The following is a 13,894-nucleotide window of genomic DNA, read 5'->3' as shown; positions in this document are numbered from 1 at the left end:
TCAGGGTTCCTCTCAGTGCTTTTACTCTTACTTCTCACTGTCCTCGACTCTCTGTTGTCACTGTCCTTCTTAGTGCCTTTACTTCCACTCTCGCTGTCTCTCTCACTGTCCCTCTTACTCTCTGCCTCTGAGAGAAGACCACAATCTGTCTGTGGAGTGTCATCCTTTATCTAATAAACTTTCTTTTTGACTCTAACTTTGGCATGCGTGCTCAATTCTTCCTTCACTCTCTGCCAGAGGACCCTTTTCTTCTCTTGGTGCAGGGCTTTGTCTCCCTCCCACTCGGGGAAATTTGCTTTGTCCTGCATCCTAATAATAACTAAATGTGGTGTCATATGGGTACAAGATTTCTTGGGGTGATTGCCTTGTAAGTTACATAGATGTCTAATCTGTATGTTGTACAGCTGAAGGTAATACGATATTGTATATCGAGTGTAACTGAAAAACAAAAGAAGTCTTAAAAATAAATTACAAAAATTCAACCAAGTAAATTTGAAGGTCGAATTTGTTTATTAAGTGATTCATGAATTGGGCAACATCCCATCTAGCAACTATGAGGGTGGGATCCCAGGATTGAACAAAATAGAAGGTTTTAAAGGAAGAAAGGTTGGTCAAAGGAGCTATTAACAAAGAAAAGAAAGGATTGTTTTTGGGCCCATCTTTTCTTTGGAAGAAGAGAAGAGGAAGGGTTATTATCATGCAAATTCCCGTTTCTTTCTAAGGGGGATCCAGAGGGCCCAAGTGACAGATTACTTTACTGAAACCTTACAGAAAAATTCCAGACTAGTTGGTTAAAATTATGCTTTTGGAGAAGCTGAAAGTTCTGTGAGATCCATATTAAATCTAAGTTTGGATCATGGGCTTCTGATTTTCTCTTTAACGATAGTATGGATGTTTTAACAATATTAATTCTTTCAATCAGCAAACACAAAATATTTTTTCATTTATTTATGTCTTCCTCAGTATCTTTCAGCAATATGTTACAGTTATCGATGTACAGGTCTTTCAGCTGCTAGGTTAAATTTATTCCTATGTATTTTATTCTTTTCTAAAATTTATTTTTATTAAATTTATTGTGATGTCATTGGTTAAGAAAATTATCTAGGTTCCAAATGTACAACTGAATAATACATCATCTGTATGTTGCATTGTGTGTTCACCACTCAAAGTCAAATTTTTTCTGTCACCATATATTTGATACCCTTGACCCCTTTCCACCTCCCCCCTCCCCGCTCTCTCTCTGGAAATCGCTATATTGTTGCCTGTGTCTCTGAATTATTGTTTGTCTTGTTCTTTGTTGCTTTCAGTTTTATATTCCACGTATGAGTGAAATCATAGAGTTTTTGACTTTTTCCATCTAGGCATTTACTTTTTTTGATGTAAATGTAAATGGGATAGCTTTCTTAATTTCTCTCTCTGACAGTTCTTTATTAATGTATAGGCAACAGATTTCTGTATATTGATTTTGTATCCCACACGGTTATTAAGTTCGTTTTTCAGTTGTAACTTATTTTTTTTTAATAATTCATTCACATATAATGACATGAAATAAACTGAGTATACTTAAAATGAAAAATTTGATAAATTAAAAGAGCCAAACGAAAATTAGCAGTATATACTGCAATGGTTTATTTACATATAATTTAAGAAGGTGCTCAAAAGTTTTCAGTGCTTTGTTATATCATTGTAAAAAATGTAATCACCCTGATCCTCTGTTTCCTTATTTCTGATAATGATGTGGGATGATAAACTTAATTCAGGTGGATATTGTTAGGAATAAGTAAAATGTCTGAAAATATTTGGTGAGTCTCAGGTAAGGAGTATATGTATTTACATGTATGTGCATTTGTACATGATTTTCTTTCAAATAAACATGCTTACATGTATGTGTACAACACAGACTCATTAATAATCTCACCTTTAATGCTGAAAGGAAACTTGGAAGAAATTAGAAGGAAAAGAAATGAAAAAAATGACAGTTAAATTCACATGGAACTGAAAGAATACCGAAATTTAGACAATGATTTAAAATAAAAGAATTACCTTAATTATAGTAATAAATTACTTTTCTTAGTTTAAAGCACAAAGACCTCCAAGCCAGAATCACATTTACTTCTGTACCCCGAGAAAGAGTTTGTCTACCCGTGCCACCTGGGTCAAACACTGAACAACAAGAATCACAGTGGAGACGTCGCCTCACTGGCAGCGCTACGCAAGGAGAACCAGAAAACTAACCCTCAAAAGCCCAAACCACCCACCCCACTTATTGGCAGTTGAAATTTAAAGGATGAAATTGCATGTAGGGCTCTTCAATGCGTGATCAGCTGGTGAGGATGTTCTGATTGGTCGGATCTGGTGTTACAAAAAGACATTTTAGGAGTTCTGCTCATCGACCTTCCCGCACCAGCTAGTCTGGGTTTTATGTGACAGTGGTCAGTGAGAGTAAGCAGTTTTCTACCTGGTGGAGGTATTTAGTTCTTGTAAAAACAACTCAAGGTCTGTGTCAGTACATTATCTGTGATTCCAGAGGGGGAGCTAGTGCTCCAAGACCCTGATTTATGTCTGAGAAAGTTGACTTAGGTGAATATAAGAAAAAGGGGGCTCAGCATAGTTTCTTGCAAGCCAGAAAGTTGTGGTGGGGGCTTTGTAAAGAAGGGATTTTGAACTGGTTTCACTTTTAGGAAAGGGGATTTCGTTAGAGCAGCTCATGCGGCAGAATCACCAATATCTAGATTTTATTTTTTTTCTACTTAATGTTGATATCAACACAAATGCCCTTACCCAAGGGAAGATAATAGAATGAATTAAGAGGCTAAATTTCATTTCCACCAGAAAAAGTTTTTGGAGAAATGTATTATATTCCTACTGCTGCGGTAACATATTACAACAGTAGGGTATGAAAGAAACCAACTTTTGCTCTTACTGTTTTCAAGATGAGAAGCCTCAATCAGACCTCAATGGACTGAAATCAAGATGTCTGCAGGGCCGGTTCCTTCTGGAGTTTCCAGGAGAGAATCTGTTTCCGCTCCTATTTCAGTTTTTTGTGGCCACAAGCATTCCTTGGCTCACGGTCCTTTCTTCGCCTTCAAGCCAGCAGCGTAGCATATTCCAATCTCCTTCTGATTCCAACTACTGTCCATTCTTTTTTCACGTTCTGGGACTGCCATGATGACATTCGTCCCACTTGCTAAAAAACTGCCAGTCTTCTTTTCCTAAAGTCAGCTGATTAGCCAGCCTAATCCATCTGCTATCTTAATCCTTTCTTATTATATAAGAGAACACATTCAAAGTTTTTAGAGATTAAGATGTGAACATCTTTTGGAGGCCTTTATTCTGCCTATTACAAATTCTTTTTCAGAACTATATTATTTGGTGTCACTCAAGGGACCTTATAAACAGATACCATATCAGAGCCTCTGAAATGAGTGACTATAGCCATGTATAAATAATAACGAGAGACCACATATGCAAAGGTGGTTTTCTGATGGTGGGGTAAAGGTATAATGGCCACTGTAATGAGAAGGTATCTTAAGACTGACAAACAATGTAGACAACTCTACAGAATATAATAGAATTACCTATGGGAAGATTGGGTCACTACAGAACAGATGGAAGACCCAGAAATTCTGCACAGATGATTTTCTACTAACCAACCCCTCAGATACTAATTTTTCACAAAATGAAGGGACAAAGAAACAGCAGCACTAAGGGCCATACCACCTGATGGTCTTGTGATATATAATTGTTTGTAATCCAAGCTATCACCAGTGTGATACTTATTGTGGTCACTATGCCATTCTGGCTGTTATTAACAAAGTATTATGGCTTTTTTTTAAAAAAGAACATGGGTAATCATCAACTAGAAAGCTTTGATGTGCTTACTAAGTGTAAGGCCTGTGCTCCCAGAAAAGGCCCCAGGGGCAGGTCTTCACCCTTAGCTCCCGCCTGCTAGCCACCTGATGCCCATTGACCAATCCACGGGTGCCAGGACTACACCCGTGGCCCCAAACCGCTGCACCAATGAAAGAGCCCCACGCTATGCTTTTGCCTTTTTTGAATCTTCCCCTTCCTGGATGCAACCCTTAAAACCCTGTCCTGATCCTGCCCAGGGGGTGGGGGGGCTGCGACTTCTCTGGCCCCTTTCCTTGGGATCAGAGAACCTTGTCCTGGACCACTTGTCTTTCAATAAAGGACTCCTGTTAATCACGAGTCAGACTCTGTTGAGCGGCTGAAACTTACATTCTTGGCACCCAATGTGGGGCGAGAAAGAGTGCCCTCTCTCCTCGCAGAGATGAGGGGCCCATCCTGCCGCTCTCAGAAAACCTCCAGCCGGCCACCAGGACCATGCCACCTGTCCAACAGGAAATGGGGTAAGTCGTCCCAGACTCCATCGCGTCTGCTCTCCTTGGCTGGATAACGCTCTCTCTGCCTCTCTCGAAGTCCTCTGTTGAAAGCGCGGCCACATCAGAGCCTCTCCTCCGGTAGACCAGGCCTATCGGGGTTGGGTGGACCGGAGACGTCCGCACCACTTGATCCCACCCCGGTTCCGACTATTTCCCTCTGTTACGGGGACATGTGTGGCTGTTGGAAAATGAGTTTCCAGAAGGGAGAGGCCTATTCAGCCATGGGGAACGCTCCCTCCAAATCCAAGGCAACCTCTCCCCTACAATGCCTCTTGTCTAACTCGAAAACCTTATGCTTAGATCAGGACATCCGCCCTAAACAGCTCATTTTCTTCTGCACCGAGGCCAGGCCTCAATAGCCCCTCGATAATGATTCCAAATGGCGGTCTATTGGGACGTTTGATTTTAATATCCTCCGTGATTTCGATAACTACTGTCACAGGATGGGAAAGTGGTCTGAGGTCCCCTATGTTCAGGTGTTCTTTACTCTGTGGTCCCACCCTATCCTCTGTACCTGCTGTTCCTCTTCCCAAATCCTGTTAACCATGGCTTCCCCCAAGCCCCCGCCACCCTCCGCTGCCTCCCCAGAACCCTCTGTGCCTCCAGAGCCTGAAGACTCTTCTTCCTCTCTTATCATTGCTCCTGAAGAGTTAGTTACTCCTCCCAACCGACCTCCCCCTCCTTATTCTCCTCCTCCCCCAATTTCTCCAGTCTCTCCATCCTTCTTCGTCTTCACGCCGTCTCCTGCTCCTCCACCATCTACCCGAGGCCAGTCTCCTCCTTTATTCCCCTCCTCCACCTTGTGCTCCCCACCCACCCTTATCCTCTATCCTCCCCTCCCACCCATGACGTCACCTGTCAGGGCCCATACCCGCTCTCATGATGCCACCCAAGTTATTGCCCCCTCCACATCCCCTTCCACATCCCCCTCCTTCCCCGAGGTCTCTCCCTTGGCTTCTCTCCTCCCCCCCCCAACAGGTGGCGGGCACTGAAGGCCTAGCACACATTCATGTTCCTTTTTCTCTTCAAGATCTCTCACACATAGAACAAAAATTGGGTTCCTTTTCCACCAACCCCTCAAACTATATCAAACAATTTATCCAGCTCACCCAGGCTTACGCCCTCACCTTCCAATACATTTATGTTATTATAGGCTCTACCACCACCCCTGACGAACAACAGACCATTTGGTTGGCAGCAAGAACCTTTGCTGACCAACTCCATTTTGCCAACCCCGCGCCTGAGCGTCCCCCGAACCCCACAGCAGTTCCCGACATAGACCCAGGCTAGATAGAATTACCAAGAAAGACAACGGGGATGAGACCAAGTAAAATATATGGTCGACTGCCTTTTAGAAGGCATGGAGACCGCGGTCCATAAAGTTGTCAATCCTTAATAGACTTACCGAGGCTCTTGTTCTCCATACTATGCTGACCCCCAAATCCTAGGCTGGAGCCGCCACCTTGGCCAACCGATTCATCTCCCAATCGGCCCCAGATATTAGAAAGAAACTTTCCAAGGCCAAGGATGGTCCCCAGACCCCACTCCGAGATCTGGTTAAAATGGCCTTTAAAGTTTATAATGCCCGAGAGGAGACAGCCAAGGCTGACCGCAAGGCCAAACTAAAACAAAAGGTAGATCTCCAAACCCAAGCCCTTGTGGCTGCCCTGAGGCCGGCTCTCGAAAATCATCCTCCTCAAAAAGGGGGTCCCCAGAAGACTGCGGCTCCACTCAAGTGCAGAAAGGAGGGCCACTGGGCTCGCCAATGCCCAAATCCACGACAGCCTACCGGCCTTGCCCATTGTGCGCCCAAATGGGCCACTGGAAAGTTGACTGCCCACAGCGGAGTCTGGCTCCTGCACCTCCACGCGGCTGCCGGACCCCACAAGAGGCAGACACCCACCCTGCCCTCCAGCTACTTGGCTTCGCCGACGACTGAAGTTGCCTGGACTCGGGGACCCTCCATCACCCAAGCCGAACCCAGGGTAACGCTCCAAGTGGCAGGTAAGTCTATCAATTTCCTGATAGATACGGAGGCTACTTATTCGGTTCTCTCCTCATTCACAGGGCCTCTAACTCCTTCCCAGATCTCGGTTACAGGGATCAATGGGATTACTACCAAACCGTGCCAACCGGGCCATTGCTCTGTCAGCTCAGGGATCTCCTTTTTCTCATTCTGTTATGGGTGGACAATTTTCCAGTAAGCCAGCATTAAGGATTTACTTCTGATTCTGTTAAGCAGGGTGTGGTAATCTGATCAAGGCTATGCTAACGGCCAACTGTTAACCAGGGTGTGGTGATCTGCCCAGGGATATACTGGTGGCTATATAAACCGCCTCTTCTGGGAGCTCAAGGCTGATCTCTTCTAACCCTGCATGGCAGAGAGTCAGTCGCCGGCCGGCTAATAAAGGCTCATAATTTATCTCAATTGGCTCTGTGGGTCTTGGATTTGATTGCACCACAACAATTCCTTCCTAATCATCCCTTCTTGTCCAACTCCCCTGTTAGGAAGAGATGTCCTGTTCAAACTTCAAGGGACTTTCCAGTTTCCCTGGTTCTAGACACCCTCCGAGGCCCCCTTGCTGATGGCCATGATTGACACCCTCGTCCTCGGCTCCATAATCCTCCCAACCCATTGATCCCATCATTTGGGATACTTCCACCCTCATCATCGTGCCTCACCATGACTCTGTCCTCATCAAGCTAAAAAACCCTTCCTCATGTTCTCTGTAATCAGGAATTTTCTTCTACTTCACCCTTGGACTCTGAAGGGAAAATGAGTTCTCTCGGGCCCAACCTATTTCATTACTCCCTGAAATGTGCACACCGAGTGAGGTTATAAATACTGATGACAGGGAAATATGAGTGTGTGCATGGCCTCTGATCTATATTTGTCTGCATTATATGTAATATGGTAGTTCAGTTAAGAATTCTAATTATGATGGAAAGGAAAATATGTTTTAGAAACAGAAGGTATAAAGTATGGAGATTTATTTTGAAGGGAATTGAAGGAAAGGTGTTTGTCTTAAAGTTGGTTATTTCTGAGTGAGAAGAGGCAAACTGGATGTGACCCTTAAAACCCTGCCCTGACCCCGCCCAGGTGCGACTTCTCTGGCCCCTTTCCCCAGGACCAGTGAACCTCGCCCAGGATCGCTTGCCTTTCAGTAAAGGACACCTATTATTCCTGAGTCATACTCTGTCTGTTGAGCGGCCAAACCTTACACTAAGGACAGTGAGGTTGGTCAAAGGTCACAGTAGGAAACCTAAAAATGAAATGAAATTCGGGACAGAGGCAAAGTTAGTTTGTTCACATCTACATCAATCCTGAGGTCCCAAAAGATTATAATACTGATGAAAAATGCCTATCACTCCGTCACATCATAGCCATGGTAACATCTCAGTGCAATGTGTTACACACTCACCACTGTGTTACACTAACTTACAGTATTCAGTATAGTAACATGCTGAACAGGTTTGTAGCTAGGAGCTATAGGGGATGAGAATTTGTCAACAGGAAATATGTCTCTTTGGCATAACAATTATTTTAGGAAGGTTACTTTTAAGAAAATTGAGACAGGGAAGCTCTGAAAACCAAGTACAAGCACCCTTCCTTAGGGACATTTACATTTGTAAGGAAAACATCCATTTGTAAGTGTGTCTCCAGGGCTGTACCAGGATGAGGGGGGACTTTATCTGTAGAAACTTTTACCAAGGCAGAAGATAGTGACTTAAATCTGCTTTACATCGTATCCTGTTTACTGTGCTTTTCCTGATAACCTCCCATAACTGACTCTCCCTCTCCTAACACCTTCTTCTGGCTTCGGCTAGGCAATTTCAGGGAGTTTCTCAGTTTCTCTGGATCTCTCTCATGTATACAGAAAGAATCATATTATTAAACTTCTGTTTATTTTTCTCCTATTAGTCTGTCTTTTACTACAAGGATGTATCAGCCAAGAACCCAGAAGCATAATAAGTTTTTTTTCTTCCCTACAGTGCAATAGGCTGTACCATAGCCTAGGTGTGTAGCAGGCTAGCTATGTAAGATTTTTGTGAGTCCACTCTATGATGTCACCTAACCTAACCAAATATTTCTTAGAAAGCCCTGTAGTTAAGTGGTGCAAGACTGTACACTTTTAACCCAAACTTTTATGCAAATGCAAATTGGGATAAAGATGACCTACTACAACTTGCCCCTTACACTATCATAGAACCTCAGTTTTGCTACTCATGTTGTAACTGCCAGCCTCCGAAAGACACATGGACCACCAGAACTCAGTGAGTTATAGGAAACACACTCTTTATTCAGCCAGTTGGGTCTGCCAGGGGTACACAGACCCCAAATTAAGCAGCCCCGAAATGTAGAGTTACAAGGGTTTTAAGCCCCAAATCCCATTCTTCTGTCTAAACACAAAGGTCGATCCTTCTTCTATTCATTACCTGTCAACTCACAGGTCAGGTGCATAAGCGGGGTTACAGAAGCAGAAAGCTTATTGTTAGAATGTTAATGTTCCTATGGATGACAGCCTATGTTCCCATGGACATAGCCATGTTCCCATGGACACAGCCAAGCAGTAATTTTCCTGCAAGTAATAAATTTCTAGCAGTCATTTTTTAGCCATTACACTCACAGTGTGTCCTCAGATCAGGACCTGCAGCATCAGCAATTTTACCAATTTTAGCACTATTATCGTCTAATTCAGTTTTAAGAAAATGAAGTTTGAGAATCTCAACAGTTCCCCAGAGTGGCCACTGATTTTCTGAATCACTTTTAGTCAGAACTGCCTATTTAGTTAAGTATGTACATGAAAATTGCCCGTGGCTTTTAACCATGAATTCATCTGTGGTCCCTGGTGTTGGAGGGATGATCTTAAAATATTTAGATGGCTGAGATCTCATTTTTCAGAGACTCTTCTCTAGAGCAAAGGGCCCAAGACAATTTACGACAGCTTTAGCAACCTACAGGTCAGACACCACCTAGCCACACTCCCCGAGGGCTTATAGACAAGTTTTATAAAGCGAAGATCATGAAGAATCATGAGTAGGGGGTTTGGGATGGTGGGTCTTGCTGATTGGTTCTTGATTAGATAAGCAGGTAATTTTCATCTCCTAGTCATCTGTTTCCCTCTTGGCATTGTCTTGTCTGATTTTAAGGATATTTTGGTGGAGTGGTTGTTGGCTTTGTGGGCTGAAAAACATTTAAACAATGTGAATCAGTAGGTTATCTTGGTGTGCAGGAGCAGAAGCTATATGTCTTGTGCTCTTACTCATCACATGCTATTAGCAGTATCTCCATTGTCTTCATTACCTGTCCTTCCAGCAGTCTGACTGGTCAGTCCTTGTCTGAGTACTTTCTGTAATGGTTAACAGGAAGCCGAGTGACTTCCTGCTAGTGGTTGTTAGCGTAAACTAAGTTAAAAACTTATTTTGTATTCAAGGTCTTTTTCTGAGGGTATTAATTTTCTGGCTTCACCAGGACCTGTGAGTAATTAAGTTACTTTTCATAGTTTCCTGGTGGTTGTTGCAAATATAATAAAGACCAAAGGGCCGGTCCAACTGCAACCTTGTATCTGGGTTGAGTGACAAGCAGTAGGCAGTCAGGCCAGTGCCCCAGGCCTTCCTCACCTATAGCATCACTGTCAACAGGCTGAGACTTAAAGGGAATATTGATGAAACCTACATTATCAGGAAGAGTGGTTAAGGTACTGATGTAGACAGAATGAAAAACATAAAGTCAACACTGTGGTTTCAAATTTTCCTGGAATTAAATTATATGAATGGGCTTAGTAGCCAAGAGTACTTTTTTGCTACATGAGTAATATGACTACTCTATCTGTAAAACAAGAACAAATTACTTACAATAATGTATGCCATTGGAGAAGTAATTATTCTTCAGAAATCCATATTGCCCGGGCAATGAAGTAGTACTTTCAAATATTTCTGATTAAGGCTGGAAGAAAAATTGTGAAGGTAGAGAAAAGAACAGAGGGGATAACAGAGCAGAAACCTTAATAAAATACTTACTTAAATTGTATAGAGAAGTTAAACTCAAAAAATAGAAATTCCAGGACATAAATAGAAGGAGAAAGTTCTACACTCAAATCTGATTAAAAGATCACATTTATGGTTGTGAAGTTTGAAGCCAAGAATCAAGGGCACTTTTTCAGCCTCAGGACCATTGTCCCTGTTATAGCTGCCACCCCACAGAATCTTTTCAGAGCCTCTTTTATGTCTTTATTCCTCAGACTGTAGATGAATGGGTTCAGCATGGGTGTGACGACAGTGTACGTCACTGAGGCTACTGCAGTTGAGTGTGAGCTGTGAGTAGCAGCAGAGCTGAGGCACACTCCTAGGCTTGTGCAATAAAATAAGAAGACAACTGAGAGGTGAGACACACAGGTAGAAAATGCTTTCTACTTCCCCTGAGCTGATGACATTCCATGTATACAGGAAATAATCTTAGAGTAAGAGTAAAGCATACCAGCCAGGTGACCAGCATCCAGTAGAACAGTTACAAAATACATTACCATGTCATTAAGAAAGGTGTCAGAACAGGCAAGTTGGACCATCCAAACGATGTCACAGAAAAAGTGGGAAATTTCCAAGTCTATACAGAAAGACAGTCTCGAAATCATTAAGCTTTCTAAAAACAAATTCAGCGCACTCACAATCTAGGCCACCAGAACTAGGAGCCTACAGAGCCGCGGGTTCATGATGACTGTGTAGTACGGGGGTGACAGATGGCCACGAAGCGGTCGTAGGCCATTATGGTCAGGAGGAAGACATCCAACACTGCAAAGAGTAGAAAAAAATACATCTGTGTGATGCAGCCTCCATAGGTTATGACTTGGCTCTGTGTCTGAATGTTCAGCAGCATCTTTAGATGGTGGTGGAGGTGAAACAGATGTCCACCAAAGAGAGGTTGGAGAGTAAGAAGTACATGGGTGTGTGAAGGTGGGAGTCTGAGCTGACAACCAGGATGATGAGCAGGTTTCCAAACACAGCGATCAAGTACATGCCGAGAAAGAGCCCAAATATGAGGGGCTGCAGTTCTGGTTCCTCTGATAGTCCCAGAAGAAGAAATTCTGAAACTCTTGTAAGATTCTTTTGTTCCATGAGGTGGAGGGGACTTCCAAGAAAATAATAATAGTAATTTTCATACAAAGTGACATTACTCACATAGCTCTAATGCTAGAATTCATATTTTTTAGTCAAGAAATTAATTTCAATATTTTCATATGGATCTGATACCCTCTTAAGGTTTTCTCCACCATCTAAGATTAGGAATTTTGGGCCCATTATGTTTCTTTCCCCTAGAGATTCACGTATTCTACTGTGTTAATGAGAAATTTTTCATGTATTTCAGGAATATTAATTGTTTCTGACCAGGTTTTAGACACTGTCTTGGCTGTGTGTTTAGATGCTGAAGAACAAAAGTCCCTTCAATTCAATGATGAGGAAAGAATGTAGGAGAAAATAATAAAAATATATAACATATCAGACAGTGACAGGTGGTATGAAGAAAGGAAAGCAGGTCTAAAGGAGAAATTAATTAGGGCATTGGGTATTTCAAGTGTACTTAGCAAAACCTGCAAACAAAGTGACATTTGAACAGAGGCCTCAAGAAGGGGAGGAATATGCCAGGTTATGTGGGCAATGAACGGTATACCTCACAGAGGGAATGGCCAGTGCAAAGGCATGGGGAGAAGCAGAAGGGGTTCGTGATTTGCACAAAGTCAATATCAGAGTATTCATTGGGCCTTGATTATGACATTTTCAGGTTGCTTCTAGGCAGTGGTTCTCACCCGGAAATAATTTTCCCCCTTGGTATCTGGCAATGTCTGAAGGGATGCTGCTAAATACCTACAGCCCACAGGAAACACCTCCCTCCAAGTTTTTCTCTGCCCCAAATATTCATATTAAAAGGTGAGAACACCCAGTCTAGACCAGCACTTCTCCAACATCAATGTGCATTTGCATCACCCTGTATTCTAGTTCAAATGCAGATATTGATTCAGCAGGTCCTGCAGGGCCCAGACTCTGCATTACAAACAACTCCCAGGTGGCGCTGATCCTGCAGGTCCTGGTCTGAGGAACACTTTAAGTAGCAAGTCTGAGATCCTGTGTTACAGTCAGGCACAGGTAGTTTAGGTTTTCTGAATTAAATATTATCTTTGCATGTAGTTTTGAAGGAATAGGTATTTAACTTCCATGGCATAAGGGCATTTGATATTGAAAACCCTCATGCAGTAGAAAAAAAAGTTTTAAATCTCAAGTTGGAGATCCACCCTATTTGCTGTTATAATGAAGTCCTCTTTGCATAAATGTAAACTTGGTCAGACTATGATGACTTTGTGGCATTAAGATTTAAGATTCAACATGTGACCTTAATTTCTCCATCACTGAAGTGTAATATCCTCAACTTATATTTCCCAAGTGCATGACTTTCTCATTAAAAATACAGAAGACAATGACTACTGGGGGAAAAGGCTGAGTGTGGGATAGAAATTCCTACTAACTATTCCAACAGAGAAAGTAAAAGTGTAAGAAGCCCTCAAATGTGTGCAGTTTCGCCAGTAATGAATTAATTAAAAGTAGAACTAATTAATATTTCTTTTTGGACTTATAAAATTTTTTCCATGTGAAAAGCTAGCAGGAGAGAAGATATTGCGATGTATGTCTCACAAATGGATGTCATAAAGTAGTTTCTACCTTCACTCGTCTGTATTTTTTCACTGAATACAAGACATGCTCAAATACAGCTCATCTTAGAAATTTAATATACTCTCACTTTACTTCACTGTCCTCCATACCTGACCCTCTTATTTCCTACTCCCTGACCAGTAAAACTTCTCAGATGTGTTTTTATTTTACTGCAACCATTTTATGCATCTCACCCATTCTACATAGTCACCAACTGTACATCTATGTCCATCACTTAATTGTCAACTACGGCCCTTGTAGTGCAGATTCAGACACATCTTACTAATGTATTAAATAAATTAATTATAAATTAGTTATTTAACCAAGAAAACAGACACTGATCTCTTGTCTCTAGGTTGGGCTGATTAGGATCACTATGATCAGGTAAAAATTCTCAGATTCATTCACTCTGATCTTTTCTTGATGTACTTTCCAGGCTCTCAAACTCACCTGAATGGGGTCTCTGAGAGGGAGGACTCAGTGTGGAAGTCTGAATTCCTACCTGGATAGTTGATGATGAAGACTGAAGCTCTGAGCACAGACAAGACAGCAGGAGGGAGTGAAGCACCAATTCTGAGCCAAATTAGGAGTCAATAGCAACAACCGTATCCTGTCCACCAACGCTATACTAGCAGAAGGACTGCACAGAGAAGGTATTGTCGCTCTCTCTCTCTATCTGCTCTTCAGGCACATCTCCCTCCTGTTATTCCAGCCTCTAAGCACATGATTTCCCTCTGGGTTTCTGGAATATACAGAAAGAAAAATTTTCCTAATGATTCTCTGATCTCAAG

At 42.4% G+C, this 13,894-nt stretch overlaps 1 pseudogene; it reads right to left on the bottom strand.

Moving 5' to 3' along the window:
- Positions 1-10,549: 10,549 nt before the first annotated feature.
- LOC107505842 lies at positions 10,550-11,516 on the bottom strand (annotated as a pseudogene).
- Positions 11,517-13,894: the final 2,378 nt, after the last annotated feature.

The sequence above is a fragment of the Rousettus aegyptiacus genome, unplaced genomic scaffold, assembly GCF_014176215.1.
Source record: "Rousettus aegyptiacus isolate mRouAeg1 unplaced genomic scaffold, mRouAeg1.p scaffold_m13_p_16, whole genome shotgun sequence".
NCBI classification, from domain to species: domain Eukaryota; kingdom Metazoa; phylum Chordata; class Mammalia; order Chiroptera; family Pteropodidae; genus Rousettus; species Rousettus aegyptiacus.
The sequence above is the reverse complement of the archived record's forward strand: the minus strand, read 5'-3'. Positions and strand labels throughout refer to the sequence as shown.